The 16,737-nt window shown below is 40.7% G+C and overlaps 3 long non-coding RNA genes across 3 annotated transcripts; 1 reads left to right on the top strand and 2 right to left on the bottom strand.

Annotated features, from left to right (window-relative positions):
• Positions 1-2,534: 2,534 nt before the first annotated feature.
• LOC141138813 (uncharacterized) lies at positions 2,535-3,753 on the bottom strand. The gene is made up of 3 exons (XR_012243690.1): positions 3,449-3,753; positions 2,903-2,981; positions 2,535-2,781 (listed from the first exon to the last, which is right to left on the bottom strand). It is a non-coding gene; the product is annotated as an uncharacterized lncRNA (long non-coding RNA).
• A 3,474-nt stretch (positions 3,754-7,227) lies between these two features.
• LOC141138802 (uncharacterized) lies at positions 7,228-9,886 on the bottom strand. The gene is made up of 3 exons (XR_012243689.1): positions 9,582-9,886; positions 9,036-9,114; positions 7,228-8,910 (listed from the first exon to the last, which is right to left on the bottom strand). It is a non-coding gene; the product is annotated as an uncharacterized lncRNA (long non-coding RNA).
• A 5,295-nt stretch (positions 9,887-15,181) lies between these two features.
• Positions 15,182-16,411, top strand: LOC141138791 (uncharacterized). The gene is made up of 3 exons (XR_012243688.1): positions 15,182-15,492; positions 15,961-16,039; positions 16,165-16,411. It is a non-coding gene; the product is annotated as an uncharacterized lncRNA (long non-coding RNA).
• The last annotated feature ends 326 nt before the right edge of the window (positions 16,412-16,737 follow it).

Here is a 16,737-nt window from a genome sequence, read left to right as displayed (position 1 = left end):
AACAAGTAGTACAATATAGTGTGCTTAGCACACTATAACCTGAGGGGTGGAGAGAAAAAAGGTAAGTGGACATCGTCCAGACTGGTTTACAGTAGATAGGAGGACTGGGCATATCCATGATCCAATGTTTTCTGGCTACTTTGGATGTCGGATTTCTGGAGTTGGATGATGTGTGAGGGGGACCTCTTTGTCCTGTATCACCAGAAGCAACAGGGAGGAAACCCCAATTCGTCAGCTTTTTATATCCATATTTTAGAGTGAGGATGGGGACAATTTGGTGTTGGTGTGTGACCAGCAATTTTGTTGGAAAGCCCCATCTATAGATTATTTTTTTCTGTTGTGATGGGAGTAAAAGCTCTATGAACAAAATATGTTATCCCCCAGAGGAAGGCACGAAACCCCTATGCCGAATACGCGTCGGGGAGGGGTAGGACGGAGCTGTCAGCAGAGGAGGAGGATTGCACATGCCATACCGCACGCCATACGATCAGCTGCTTATTATTTTACCTGTACAGTCTGGTGCACTCTAGCACCCATCTAATGTGAGTACCCTCTTGGAGGGCTTTATTCTTTTAATAAATGTCCTGGCTATATTGCACTATGGAGTCCCTCTGTTTGTTTCTTCTATGATTTTGGATCTTGGTTTTACCTGAGAGGAGTGTTTTTGCATCATTGTAACCTGAGTGAGCCTAGCAGTTTCACCTGAGAGGAGTGTCTTTGCATCATTGTATCCTGAGTGAGCCTAGCAGTGGCCCCAATGCTTATTTTGACACCGTTTAATTACTGTGTCACACGACTGAAGGTGAGCGCAAGCACATGTGGGGTGTCACGGGAGAGCACAGTTTTCACGTGTTGTGATTTATACACCCATCAGAAGAAGCATGATGTATACTCATTTTATGGACACTATTTATTCACGTTTTTTGTGATTTGTATTTAATAATTGGGATATACACTCATTTGTCACTGGAAAGTGTTTTGATATTTATATTTCAGCACGTTGCACTTTTATTAGTTATTACTACGATTGCACCTTTATATGCACTTGGTGGTTTATCATTTATAGTTATTTGCATTATATTTTACCTGTATGGTTTTATTTATCACATTATATGTGTTTTATATGTGAAAGTATTTTTTTTTTTATATATTATATATTTTATATGTGACACTATACTAGCGCGGGCACATTTACTATTTTATAAGTAAAAGCTCTATGCATTTCCATTGTTGCAGGAGAGAGGTCAGTGAACAGCTTGACGTTAGTATATGGAGGTGGCAGAGGTTTTGAGGCTCTAGCGGTAGAGAGGATTTACTCCTTAATGTGAAAAAAGTGAATCTGGGCTAAAACACCGCTTGGGGTATCATCTGGTAAGTGTGATGGTTCAGAGATTCTATGGGCCCGGTCGATCAGGGTATCACAGGCGTTGAGGCGAGGGAGCAATGTTGAGATGAGTTGCTGTTATTTAATTCGGTTTGATCGACTCTGGAATTCCTCTGAATTTGATATTGTTCCACCTGGAGCGGTCCTCTATATCTACTAATTTCATCTTATAGTGGTGAATTTCCTCTGCATGGTGTTCATGTGCATCTTATATAGTTACATAGTAGGTGAGGTTGAAAAAAGACACAAGTCCATCAAGTCCAACCTATGTGTGTGATTATGTGTCAGTATTACATTACATATCCCTGTATATTGCGGTCATTCAGGTGATTATCTAATAGTTTCTTGAAGCTATCAATGCTCCCCGCTGAGACCACCGCCTGTGGAAGGGAATTCCACATCCTTGCCGCTCTTACAGTAAAGAACCCTCTACGTAGTTTAAGGTTAAACCTATTTTCTTCTAATTGTAATGAGTGGCCACGAGTCTTATTAAACTCTCTTCTGCGAAAAAGTTTTATCCCTATTGTGGGGTCACCAGTACAGTATTTGTAAATTGAAATCATATCCCCTCTCAAGCGTCTCTTCTCCAGAGAGAATAAGTTCAGTGCTCGCAACCTTTCCTCATAACTGAGATCCTCCAGACCCTTTATTAATTTTGTTGCCCTTCTTTGTACTCGCTCCATTTCCAGTACGTCCCTCCTGAGGACTGGTGCCCAGAAATGGACAGCATACTCCAGGTGCGGGCGGACCAGAGTCTTGTAGAGCGGGAGAATTATCGTTTTATCTCTGCAGTTGATCCCCCTTTTAATGCATGCCAATATTCTGTTGGAAAAAGTATAGACTTCTCAAAAATTAGTGTGACAGAGTTGCCATCATCCCTAAACATTAAACAATAGGAACCTCATTTACTTGGGATTTTATAGGGCAACAAAAGAAAAGAAATATTTTTAAAAAAAATTAGATAAATTTTATTTATACAAAGATTGTTAAAAAGTAATTAAACATATGGAAATATACATTTACGAAGAATAAAACTAGAAGATGATACACTACAGAAGTGGCAAAAAATTATATATAATCCAACGCGTTTCAAAATGATTAAATTTCTTCTTCAGGGATAAATTTTTGCCATTATCTGAAAGGCACAAAAGTAACATAAATATACATACATATAAATTTTTTTTAAAATTTTTTAAACAACCAAAATAATATATGAGTAAAGAGGCTTACAGTAATCATGACTGACCCAGCGGATTCTCAGTGTGATACTCCAACAACCCCCATCCAGCCAGAGAACGGTCTTATATCGCGCAAAGGAGCCCTCAGATATTGAGATCCAATGAGAGACGCCTAATGTCCCAAGCAAAAAGGTGCTAGGGGGAGGGGGGATGTGAAATCTGAAAAAATATATATACATACAATCACAAAACGTCATCTGTGAGGGAGATGATGCATCCATGGAAAAAAAAAAAAAAAAAAAAAAAAAAAAAAAAAAAAAAAAAAAAAAAACCAACTAACCTTGCAACAAACCTGCGGGTTTGTGTGCCTTCACAAATTAAAGAAATCAGTGTGTAGTAAAAAGGAGAGGTTCCCCTTCCTAGAAACAAGAGGAAGAGGAATCGAAATAAAAAATAATAAATAATAAATAAAAAATGCAAAAATGAATGAAAAAACAAATGAAAAAACAGATGAAAAAAAAAAAAAAAAAACAAAAAAACACAACACTACCCATTATGTCCTAATATTTTGGTGGGCTTACCTAAAGGGAAACTGAGTTTAATGTATGAGGGAATGTAAATTTAACTGAATGAAAAATATATTGTGAAGGCAGTAACGCCTGAGGGTATAGTGGAATAAAACCAAAGGGGAAAATTGCATTCTTAGATGGTTAAAAAAAAGGTTTATAGAAGCAACCCCATAGAAAATGACTAAAGAGTATATATTTTTATCACTCCCCAGATACTGTCCACAGATGGGGAGAGGAGTCTGGAGAGGAATAATACAATGTCAAAGTGACAAAGAATAGAATATATCCATTGATGAAAGTAGTAATTTCAAGCTTACCATAACAGTATATCTCCCGCAGATGAGTATAAGTGAATCCAGAATCTACCAGGGGTCCAGGAGGGAAAGGAGATCCGCCCCGAGCCCGAGCACAGACCCACGGTTGTCTAATCTCAGCAGCAAACAGCCGGGAAATGACGCTGGCAGCTCGAAGGCTCCCGGCGTTCTCCTTATAAGTCCGTGCTGATGAGTGGTTTAATGAGCGCGAGGGGATGACGTCACCCCGAAGGACGTAGGCGACGTCACCTCCGCCGCTCACATTACAGATCGTGTAGACGCCTGTGTAACCGGACGTGAAGGGAGACAGGCCGGCTTCCCGCCCCGCCCACCCCCAACGTCAAGAACCGGAAGAACACAGGGAAGAGACATACATTGCTGACACTAATAAAGCGCCCGTGCGTCAGGGCGTGGGGAAAGACAGGCCGACACTCCGCTCGGCCCCCCCCCCCCCCACACTCGTTTAAAACCAACTGGGCGCATAAGAACAACATGGACTACTAACAAAAAAGAGTCCAAAGCCAGATCTCGAAGGGGGCAAAAACGCCCCTCATCAGATCCGCACAAGCAAGAGGGCCCGTCCAGAGACAGTTCCCACTCCCATAGATTAAAGAATTATAATAGAGTGTACAGCAGGGTCTCTGAAAAATAAATTATAACAGATGAATCAAAAATTGTCATGAATGGCTGGATATGTGGAAAAAATACCCACATCCAGAGTTGAAGCAGAGACTTTTTTAGAGGAAGCATATCCAAAAAGGATGAATCCTCAAAAGGAGAACAAAAGCCCCCGACACAGGAAAATCCATCAACCACCAGAGGATGACGTCAAATAGACGTCTCGGATGGCGATGGAAAAAACAGGGGCCCCCAAACATGAGTTCGGGCCCCCCCCTGTGCCGGGTGCACGATATGACCACGGATCTGAGTGGGGGCGATTGGAGGACCATCCGAGAAACAGTCTAATCACGAAAACCGAAGCAGACAGATACATACAAATGAATAAATAAATGAACAAATTATGAAAAATATATATCATGGACGGGACTGGGGGAACACAAGGTTCTCCCAGCCAGCCCACGAAACATCAATATACAAAACACAAAAGAATTTTTCATAAATCATATATAAATGGAAATATACCCCAATAGACATTATCATTCCAAATGCTGATCCATAGGCTATATAAGGTGTAAGTAGATAGGAAGGTGAAAGGGGGGACACAGGGAGGGAAGAAAAAGAGGAAGTTTGAAACATCAAGATAAATGAAGGGCAGGGGAGATTGTATTCAGTCGGTTTTGCCAGAACTGAAACCTTCCAGAAACGGTCTAAAACTTTCTGCCTCATTTAGGCCTGGCGGGGTGGTGGCATTCAGATGTCTTATCCAACGCATTTCGCGCTGTAGAAGGATTTTATTCCAGTCACCACCTCGCAAAGGGACATGGACACGGTCTACCACCGTGAAATTCACAGATGGCATCCTGTATCCATGTCCCTTGGCTACATGTCTGCCAAGGGGAAGGTACAAGTTGCCAATCTGCATGCTTAGCAGGTGTTTGCTCACGCGTTGTCTAAATTCCTGGCGGGTTTTGCCAATGTAAAAGGCCCCGCATTGGCATTGTACCAAGTACACTACCCCTTGGGTTTGGCAGTTCGCAAAATGCTTTAATTGAAAACGTTCCCCATTGGGTAGTAGGAATGTAGTCCTCTTCCCAATAACATTGCAAAAAGAACAGTTACCGCAAGGGAAGGTCCCCCATGTTTTGCAAGGGTCACCTCTTTGGTTCCCCTTGTATTCGCTTTGGGTTAGTAAATCTGCTAGGGAACCTGCCTTCCGGAAGGTAATTTGGGGTTTTGAGGTTAGCAGACTTCCCAAAACAGGGTCGTCGGTCAAAATTGACCAGTGTTTGGTAAGAATTCTTCTTATAGTACTGTGCTCATTGGAGTAGCGTAAGATGATCCTTATTGTGTCATCGGATTTACGAGTTTTAGACCCAAAAATTAGAGTATGCCTATCTTGATTTTTGACACGATTAAAGGCTTTTTTCAAAGAGGATTTAGTGTACCCCCTTATAAGTAGTCTTTTACTGAGTTTGTCTGCTTCACATTGGAAAGTTTCCATTGTGGTACAGTTGCGTTTTAGTCTTAAAAATTGACTAAAGGGTATAGATTTCTTCAAAGGTTCCGGGTGGAAACTGTCAGCATGCAGAAGGGTGTTGCCGGCAGTTTCCTTCCTGTACAATTTGCTAGCAACTTGACCATTCTTATCCTTATAGATGGTTACATCCAAGAAATTGATCTGTTGATGATCATAGGACATAGTGAAGAAAAGATTCATGGTATTGTGATTCATTGCTTTAAGACAGCTTTTTAAAGCCTCTTCTGGGCCATTCCAAATTAAGAATATGTCGTCTATGTACCTTTGCCATAGAATGACATGCTCCGTATACATAGTCAACTCATCATTCGTCAGAAATCCCTTTTCCCACTCCCCCAGGTACAGGTTTGCATAGGAGGGGGCGCAACAAGTCCCCATAGCAACCCCCTGTACCTGGAGGTAGTGGGAACCCCTGAAAAGAAACACATTGTGTCGAAGAATAAAATCCAGCATTTCAAGAATAAAATTGTTGAATTTCCATTCCGTCGTCGCCTTTTGGCGTAGAACATGACCAACCGCAGCTACTCCCAAGTCATGTGGTATACTATTATAAAGTGACTCGACATCTATAGTTACTAGAATAGATGACTCTGGAATCACAAGGTTCTCCAGCACCTGTAACAGGTGGATGGTATCCTTGGTGTAGGATGCCAATTCAAGAACATGGGGTCTGAGGTGTTGGTCAATGACTTGACTAATACCCTCTGATATGCTGCCATTGCCGGATATGATAGGGCGGCCCGGAGGATTGTGTAAATCTTTATGCACCTTGGGAAGTGCATACATAGTGGGGATGCGGGGGTGTTTGGTACGTATAAAATCCAATAGCTCACCAGTGATGGCTCCCATTATAAAAGCTTCATCTACGAGTCGATAGAATTCCTGATTGAATCTATCAACTAAGGATGCTGAGATTTTTCGATAACACTTTCGATTATTAAGGATCTTTAAACACATCTCCTCGTATTTGGAATTATCCATCAACACGATGTTGCCGCCCTTGTCAGATCCCTTAATGGTTATATCTAAATTGTTTTTGAGGGAGTGTAGAGCATTTTGTTGCTCAGGGGTAAGATTCCTGATTGATTTGTCTTTGTTTAAGGATTCAATTTCCTTGGCCGTTTGTTTGACAAACAATGCCAAGGCAGGATTCTGACTGAGTGCTGGAAATCTATGTGATTTCCTTTTAAATTGTTTATGTTGTTTTGAATCATCTATTTTTTCTTCTTCACTATCGTCACTTTCCCAGGCATCGAGCCAACTTGACTCAATTCCCTCATTCTCCTGTAGCAGTAGATTTAGGTCCCGAAGGGCCTTGAAGTCCGCTGTTTTGAGATTTGGTGCAATTATCTCTTCACTTTTCTTAGTTTTAGTATACATACTCTTGAAGAGTAGTTTTCTTGCAAACAAAAAAATATCTTTAACTACTTCAAAATTATCAAGGCTTCTACTGGGACAAAAAGAGAGTCCCAGAGAAAGAACCTCCTTCTCAGCCTCAGTCAGTGTGTGTGAAGATAGGTTAATAATATTCAACCTATCATCTACACAATTGGAGTCGGTATCGCAGCCTGCTCCTTTTGCGTAGTTAGAGCCTGTGTTAAGGTCATTTTGTCTAAAAAAGTATCTAGCTGAGTTTGATTCTTTGGGATAGCTCCCAAATCTTTAGAGGTTTTTGTTGTTTTACCTTTGCCGGAACTGGGTCCTTTGCTACCTTCCATGGGTCGCGGTGTATTCTCACCTTTACCGCCCCTTGATGTATGTGGGGTCTCTGCGGTTTGTTTTTTATGGATTTGTTGTAGTTCCCCATCCATTTCTTGTGTTTTGGCAAAAGGACCCTTTCTTTTCCTTGTAAAGCGATCTGTAAAAGAGGAGGCTGAGGAGGAGGCATTGGAATTAGTATCTGAACTGTAGTCATTTTTCTCCCCTTTGTTTTTGGAAGATTTTTTAGTTGTTCTATTCCTGAAATCCTTATTTTGATGCCATCTATATGCTCTATTCTCCCTGAACGCATTTTTATCCCTCCAGAATTTTTTATCTTTTTTTTGGAGAATGGCTTTGCTGGAGGTTTTAAGGTGTTCCCTTAATTTTTCTTCGAGGGTTAAATAGTCCTCGTGTGTTTTCAGGGGAGTCAAGCGAATATAAAGGGCATCAATTTCAGTATCAAGATTGTTCAATTGTAATCTGTATTCATCCTGTAATAACATCATAAGATTTCTGGAGCAGTCATTGAGTTTGGATTCCCAATTTTTCTTCAAATTATCGGAGATATGGTCTAAAATGGGAAAGATTTGAATCCTTAGGCCTATTGGGTTGATATTTTCTTGAATATACCGATCTAAGGACTGTATGTGCCAATGTAGTGCACATTTCTTTTCCAATGCTTTGGTCAGACTATGGAAAAGTGAGGTCAAATCAGTTTTAACTTGTTCTTTTACTTGGTAATTGCTCTTAATGGTTGACATAAGATCCTCCCAATTCTCACCCAAAAGGTCACCCATCCTGAATAGCCACGAGAAAAAACAGTGAAAGATAAATAGTTATAACGTTTTGGTCAAAGAATACAACCAAAGACCAAAAAAGAGGAAAAACCAGAAAAACGGAGGTAACTCCCTTAATAGAGGGCCAACCCTGGAGTTTCACGACAAAACAATGTATGGTAGTCTAAATATGGGGTTCACAACTAAGAGAGAAAGTCTGAAAAGTGAGGATATGGGTGTATTCTCCACCCCTAGAATATGGAAAAAGTATAGACTTCTCAAAAATTAGTGTGACAGAGTTGCCATCATCCCTAAACATTAAACAATAGGAACCTCATTTACTTGGGATTTTATAGGGCAACAAAAGAAAAGAAATATTTTTAAAAAAAATTAGATAAATTTTATTTATACAAAGATTGTTAAAAAGTAATTAAACATATGGAAATATACATTTACGAAGAATAAAACTAGAAGATGATACACTACAGAAGTGGCAAAAAATTATATATAATCCAACGCGTTTCAAAATGATTAAATTTCTTCTTCAGGGATAAATTTTTGCCATTATCTGAAAGGCACAAAAGTAACATAAATATACATACATATAAATTTTTTTTAAAATTTTTTAAACAACCAAAATAATATATGAGTAAAGAGGCTTACAGTAATCATGACTGACCCAGCGGATTCTCAGTGTGATACTCCAACAACCCCCATCCAGCCAGAGAACGGTCTTATATCGCGCAAAGGAGCCCTCAGATATTGAGATCCAATGAGAGACGCCTAATGTCCCAAGCAAAAAGGTGCTAGGGGGAGGGGGGATGTGAAATCTGAAAAAATATATATACATACAATCACAAAACGTCATCTGTGAGGGAGATGATGCATCCATGGAAAAAAAAAAAAAAAAAAAAAAAAAAAAAAAAAAAAAAAAAAAAAAAAAAAACCAACTAACCTTGCAACAAACCTGCGGGTTTGTGTGCCTTCACAAATTAAAGAAATCAGTGTGTAGTAAAAAGGAGAGGTTCCCCTTCCTAGAAACAAGAGGAAGAGGAATCGAAATAAAAAATAATAAATAATAAATAAAAAATGCAAAAATGAATGAAAAAACAAATGAAAAAACAGATGAAAAAAAAAAAAAAAAAACAAAAAAACACAACACTACCCATTATGTCCTAATATTTTGGTGGGCTTACCTAAAGGGAAACTGAGTTTAATGTATGAGGGAATGTAAATTTAACTGAATGAAAAATATATTGTGAAGGCAGTAACGCCTGAGGGTATAGTGGAATAAAACCAAAGGGGAAAATTGCATTCTTAGATGGTTAAAAAAAAGGTTTATAGAAGCAACCCCATAGAAAATGACTAAAGAGTATATATTTTTATCACTCCCCAGATACTGTCCACAGATGGGGAGAGGAGTCTGGAGAGGAATAATACAATGTCAAAGTGACAAAGAATAGAATATATCCATTGATGAAAGTAGTAATTTCAAGCTTACCATAACAGTATATCTCCCGCAGATGAGTATAAGTGAATCCAGAATCTACCAGGGGTCCAGGAGGGAAAGGAGATCCGCCCCGAGCCCGAGCACAGACCCACGGTTGTCTAATCTCAGCAGCAAACAGCCGGGAAATGACGCTGGCAGCTCGAAGGCTCCCGGCGTTCTCCTTATAAGTCCGTGCTGATGAGTGGTTTAATGAGCGCGAGGGGATGACGTCACCCCGAAGGACGTAGGCGACGTCACCTCCGCCGCTCACATTACAGATCGTGTAGACGCCTGTGTAACCGGACGTGAAGGGAGACAGGCCGGCTTCCCGCCCCGCCCACCCCCAACGTCAAGAACCGGAAGAACACAGGGAAGAGACATACATTGCTGACACTAATAAAGCGCCCGTGCGTCAGGGCGTGGGGAAAGACAGGCCGACACTCCGCTCGGCCCCCCCCCCCCCCCACACTCGTTTAAAACCAACTGGGCGCATAAGAACAACATGGACTACTAACAAAAAAGAGTCCAAAGCCAGATCTCGAAGGGGGCAAAAACGCCCCTCATCAGATCCGCACAAGCAAGAGGGCCCGTCCAGAGACAGTTCCCACTCCCATAGATTAAAGAATTATAATAGAGTGTACAGCAGGGTCTCTGAAAAATAAATTATAACAGATGAATCAAAAATTGTCATGAATGGCTGGATATGTGGAAAAAATACCCACATCCAGAGTTGAAGCAGAGACTTTTTTAGAGGAAGCATATCCAAAAAGGATGAATCCTCAAAAGGAGAACAAAAGCCCCCGACACAGGAAAATCCATCAACCACCAGAGGATGACGTCAAATAGACGTCTCGGATGGCGATGGAAAAAACAGGGGCCCCCAAACATGAGTTCGGGCCCCCCCCTGTGCCGGGTGCACGATATGACCACGGATCTGAGTGGGGGCGATTGGAGGACCATCCGAGAAACAGTCTAATCACGAAAACCGAAGCAGACAGATACATACAAATGAATAAATAAATGAACAAATTATGAAAAATATATATCATGGACGGGACTGGGGGAACACAAGGTTCTCCCAGCCAGCCCACGAAACATCAATATACAAAACACAAAAGAATTTTTCATAAATCATATATAAATGGAAATATACCCCAATAGACATTATCATTCCAAATGCTGATCCATAGGCTATATAAGGTGTAAGTAGATAGGAAGGTGAAAGGGGGGACACAGGGAGGGAAGAAAAAGAGGAAGTTTGAAACATCAAGATAAATGAAGGGCAGGGGAGATTGTATTCAGTCGGTTTTGCCAGAACTGAAACCTAAACCAAGTAAAAGAACAAGTTAAAACTGATTTGACCTCACTTTTCCATAGTCTGACCAAAGCATTGGAAAAGAAATGTGCACTACATTGGCACATACAGTCCTTAGATCGGTATATTCAAGAAAATATCAACCCAATAGGCCTAAGGATTCAAATCTTTCCCATTTTAGACCATATCTCCGATAATTTGAAGAAAAATTGGGAATCCAAACTCAATGACTGCTCCAGAAATCTTATGATGTTATTACAGGATGAATACAGATTACAATTGAACAATCTTGATACTGAAATTGATGCCCTTTATATTCGCTTGACTCCCCTGAAAACACACGAGGACTATTTAACCCTCGAAGAAAAATTAAGGGAACACCTTAAAACCTCCAGCAAAGCCATTCTCCAAAAAAAAGATAAAAAATTCTGGAGGGATAAAAATGCGTTCAGGGAGAATAGAGCATATAGATGGCATCAAAATAAGGATTTCAGGAATAGAACAACTAAAAAATCTTCCAAAAACAAAGGGGAGAAAAATGACTACAGTTCAGATACTAATTCCAATGCCTCCTCCTCAGCCTCCTCTTTTACAGATCGCTTTACAAGGAAAAGAAAGGGTCCTTTTGCCAAAACACAAGAAATGGATGGGGAACTACAACAAATCCATAAAAAACAAACCGCAGAGACCCCACATACATCAAGGGGCGGTAAAGGTGAGAATACACCGCGACCCATGGAAGGTAGCAAAGGACCCAGTTCCGGCAAAGGTAAAACAACAAAAACCTCTAAAGATTTGGGAGCTATCCCAAAGAATCAAACTCAGCTAGATACTTTTTTAGACAAAATGACCTTAACACAGGCTCTAACTACGCAAAAGGAGCAGGCTGCGATACCGACTCCAATTGTGTAGATGATAGGTTGAATATTATTAACCTATCTTCACACACACTGACTGAGGCTGAGAAGGAGGTTCTTTCTCTGGGACTCTCTTTTTGTCCCAGTAGAAGCCTTGATAATTTTGAAGTAGTTAAAGATATTTTTTTGTTTGCAAGAAAACTACTCTTCAAGAGTATGTATACTAAAACTAAGAAAAGTGAAGAGATAATTGCACCAAATCTCAAAACAGCGGACTTCAAGGCCCTTCGGGACCTAAATCTACTGCTACAGGAGAATGAGGGAATTGAGTCAAGTTGGCTCGATGCCTGGGAAAGTGACGATAGTGAAGAAGAAAAAATAGATGATTCAAAACAACATAAACAATTTAAAAGGAAATCACATAGATTTCCAGCACTCAGTCAGAATCCTGCCTTGGCATTGTTTGTCAAACAAACGGCCAAGGAAATTGAATCCTTAAACAAAGACAAATCAATCAGGAATCTTACCCCTGAGCAACAAAATGCTCTACACTCCCTCAAAAACAATTTAGATATAACCATTAAGGGATCTGACAAGGGCGGCAACATCGTGTTGATGGATAATTCCAAATACGAGGAGATGTGTTTAAAGATCCTTAATAATCGAAAGTGTTATCGAAAAATCTCAGCATCCTTAGTTGATAGATTCAATCAGGAATTCTATCGACTCGTAGATGAAGCTTTTATAATGGGAGCCATCACTGGTGAGCTATTGGATTTTATACGTACCAAACACCCCCGCATCCCCACTATGTATGCACTTCCCAAGGTGCATAAAGATTTACACAATCCTCCGGGCCGCCCTATCATATCCGGCAATGGCAGCATATCAGAGGGTATTAGTCAAGTCATTGACCAACACCTCAGACCCCATGTTCTTGAATTGGCATCCTACACCAAGGATACCATCCACCTGTTACAGGTGCTGGAGAACCTTGTGATTCCAGAGTCATCTATTCTAGTAACTATAGATGTCGAGTCACTTTATAATAGTATACCACATGACTTGGGAGTAGCTGCGGTTGGTCATGTTCTACGCCAAAAGGCGACGACGGAATGGAAATTCAACAATTTTATTCTTGAAATGCTGGATTTTATTCTTCGACACAATGTGTTTCTTTTCAGGGGTTCCCACTACCTCCAGGTACAGGGGGTTGCTATGGGGACTTGTTGCGCCCCCTCCTATGCAAACCTGTACCTGGGGGAGTGGGAAAAGGGATTTCTGACGAATGATGAGTTGACTATGTATACGGAGCATGTCATTCTATGGCAAAGGTACATAGACGACATATTCTTAATTTGGAATGGCCCAGAAGAGGCTTTAAAAAGCTGTCTTAAAGCAATGAATCACAATACCATGAATCTTTTCTTCACTATGTCCTATGATCATCAACAGATCAATTTCTTGGATGTAACCATCTATAAGGATAAGAATGGTCAAGTTGCTAGCAAATTGTACAGGAAGGAAACTGCCGGCAACACCCTTCTGCATGCTGACAGTTTCCACCCGGAACCTTTGAAGAAATCTATACCCTTTAGTCAATTTTTAAGACTAAAACGCAACTGTACCACAATGGAAACTTTCCAATGTGAAGCAGACAAACTCAGTAAAAGACTACTTATAAGGGGGTACACTAAATCCTCTTTGAAAAAAGCCTTTAATCGTGTCAAAAATCAAGATAGGCATACTCTAATTTTTGGGTCTAAAACTCGTAAATCCGATGACACAATAAGGATCATCTTACGCTACTCCAATGAGCACAGTACTATAAGAAGAATTCTTACCAAACACTGGTCAATTTTGACCGACGACCCTGTTTTGGGAAGTCTGCTAACCTCAAAACCCCAAATTACCTTCCGGAAGGCAGGTTCCCTAGCAGATTTACTAACCCAAAGCGAATACAAGGGGAACCAAAGAGGTGACCCTTGCAAAACATGGGGGACCTTCCCTTGCGGTAACTGTTCTTTTTGCAATGTTATTGGGAAGAGGACTACATTCCTACTACCCAATGGGGAACGTTTTCAATTAAAGCATTTTGCGAACTGCCAAACCCAAGGGGTAGTGTACTTGGTACAATGCCAATGCGGGGCCTTTTACATTGGCAAAACCCGCCAGGAATTTAGACAACGCGTGAGCAAACACCTGCTAAGCATGCAGATTGGCAACTTGTACCTTCCCCTTGGCAGACATGTAGCCAAGGGACATGGATACAGGATGCCATCTGTGAATTTCACGGTGGTAGACCGTGTCCATGTCCCTTTGCGAGGTGGTGACTGGAATAAAATCCTTCTACAGCGCGAAATGCGTTGGATAAGACATCTGAATGCCACCACCCCGCCAGGCCTAAATGAGGCAGAAAGTTTTAGACCGTTTCTGGAAGGTTTCAGTTCTGGCAAAACCGACTGAATACAATCTCCCCTGCCCTTCATTTATCTTGATGTTTCAAACTTCCTCTTTTTCTTCCCTCCCTGTGTCCCCCCTTTCACCTTCCTATCTACTTACACCTTATATAGCCTATGGATCAGCATTTGGAATGATAATGTCTATTGGGGTATATTTCCATTTATATATGATTTATGAAAAATTCTTTTGTGTTTTGTATATTGATGTTTCGTGGGCTGGCTGGGAGAACCTTGTGTTCCCCCAGTCCCGTCCATGATATATATTTTTCATAATTTGTTCATTTATTTATTCATTTGTATGTATCTGTCTGCTTCGGTTTTCGTGATTAGACTGTTTCTCGGATGGTCCTCCAATCGCCCCCACTCAGATCCGTGGTCATATCGTGCACCCGGCACAGGGGGGGGCCCGAACTCATGTTTGGGGGCCCCTGTTTTTTCCATCGCCATCCGAGACGTCTATTTGACGTCATCCTCTGGTGGTTGATGGATTTTCCTGTGTCGGGGGCTTTTGTTCTCCTTTTGAGGATTCATCCTTTTTGGATATGCTTCCTCTAAAAAAGTCTCTGCTTCAACTCTGGATGTGGGTATTTTTTCCACATATCCAGCCATTCATGACAATTTTTGATTCATCTGTTATAATTTATTTTTCAGAGACCCTGCTGTACACTCTATTATAATTCTTTAATCTATGGGAGTGGGAACTGTCTCTGGACGGGCCCTCTTGCTTGTGCGGATCTGATGAGGGGCGTTTTTGCCCCCTTCGAGATCTGGCTTTGGACTCTTTTTTGTTAGTAGTCCATGTTGTTCTTATGCGCCCAGTTGGTTTTAAACGAGTGTGGGGGGGGGGGGGGCCGAGCGGAGTGTCGGCCTGTCTTTCCCCACGCCCTGACGCACGGGCGCTTTATTAGTGTCAGCAATGTATGTCTCTTCCCTGTGTTCTTCCGGTTCTTGACGTTGGGGGTGGGCGGGGCGGGAAGCCGGCCTGTCTCCCTTCACGTCCGGTTACACAGGCGTCTACACGATCTGTAATGTGAGCGGCGGAGGTGACGTCGCCTACGTCCTTCGGGGTGACGTCATCCCCTCGCGCTCATTAAACCACTCATCAGCACGGACTTATAAGGAGAACGCCGGGAGCCTTCGAGCTGCCAGCGTCATTTCCCGGCTGTTTGCTGCTGAGATTAGACAACCGTGGGTCTGTGCTCGGGCTCGGGGCGGATCTCCTTTCCCTCCTGGACCCCTGGTAGATTCTGGATTCACTTATACTCATCTGCGGGAGATATACTGTTATGGTAAGCTTGAAATTACTACTTTCATCAATGGATATATTCTATTCTTTGTCACTTTGACATTGTATTATTCCTCTCCAGACTCCTCTCCCCATCTGTGGACAGTATCTGGGGAGTGATAAAAATATATACTCTTTAGTCATTTTCTATGGGGTTGCTTCTATAAACCTTTTTTTTAACCATCTAAGAATGCAATTTTCCCCTTTGGTTTTATTCCACTATACCCTCAGGCGTTACTGCCTTCACAATATATTTTTCATTCAGTTAAATTTACATTCCCTCATACATTAAACTCAGTTTCCCTTTAGGTAAGCCCACCAAAATATTAGGACATAATGGGTAGTGTTGTGTTTTTTTGTTTTTTTTTTTTTTTTTTTCATCTGTTTTTTCATTTGTTTTTTCATTCATTTTTGCATTTTTTATTTATTATTTATTATTTTTTATTTCGATTCCTCTTCCTCTTGTTTCTAGGAAGGGGAACCTCTCCTTTTTACTACACACTGATTTCTTTAATTTGTGAAGGCACACAAACCCGCAGGTTTGTTGCAAGGTTAGTTGGTTTTTTTTTTTTTTTTTTTTTTTTTTTTTTTTTTTTTTTTTTTTTTTTTTTTCCATGGATGCATCATCTCCCTCACAGATGACGTTTTGTGATTGTATGTATATATATTTTTTCAGATTTCACATCCCCCCTCCCCCTAGCACCTTTTTGCTTGGGACATTAGGCGTCTCTCATTGGATCTCAATATCTGAGGGCTCCTTTGCGCGATATAAGACCGTTCTCTGGCTGGATGGGGGTTGTTGGAGTATCACACTGAGAATCCGCTGGGTCAGTCATGATTACTGTAAGCCTCTTTACTCATATATTATTTTGGTTGTTTAAAAAATTTTAAAAAAAATTTATATGTATGTATATTTATGTTACTTTTGTGCCTTTCAGATAATGGCAAAATTTATCCCTGAAGAAGAAATTTAATCATTTTGAAACGCGTTGGATTATATATAATTTTTTGCCACTTCTGTAGTGTATCATCTTCTAGTTTTATTCTTCGTAAATGTATATTTCCATATGTTTAATTACTTTTTAACAATCTTTGTATAAATAAAATTTATCTAATTTTTTTTAAAAATATTTCTTTTCTTTTGTTGCCCTATAAAATCCCAAGTAAATGAGGTTCCTATTGCCAATATTCTGTTTGCTTTATTAGCAGCAGCTTGGCATTGCATGCCATTGCTGAGCCTATCATCCAC

The sequence above is a fragment of the Aquarana catesbeiana genome, linkage group LG01, assembly GCF_042186555.1.
Source record: "Aquarana catesbeiana isolate 2022-GZ linkage group LG01, ASM4218655v1, whole genome shotgun sequence".
Taxonomy (NCBI): domain Eukaryota; kingdom Metazoa; phylum Chordata; class Amphibia; order Anura; family Ranidae; genus Aquarana; species Aquarana catesbeiana.
The sequence above is the reverse complement of the archived record's forward strand: the minus strand, read 5'-3'. Positions and strand labels throughout refer to the sequence as shown.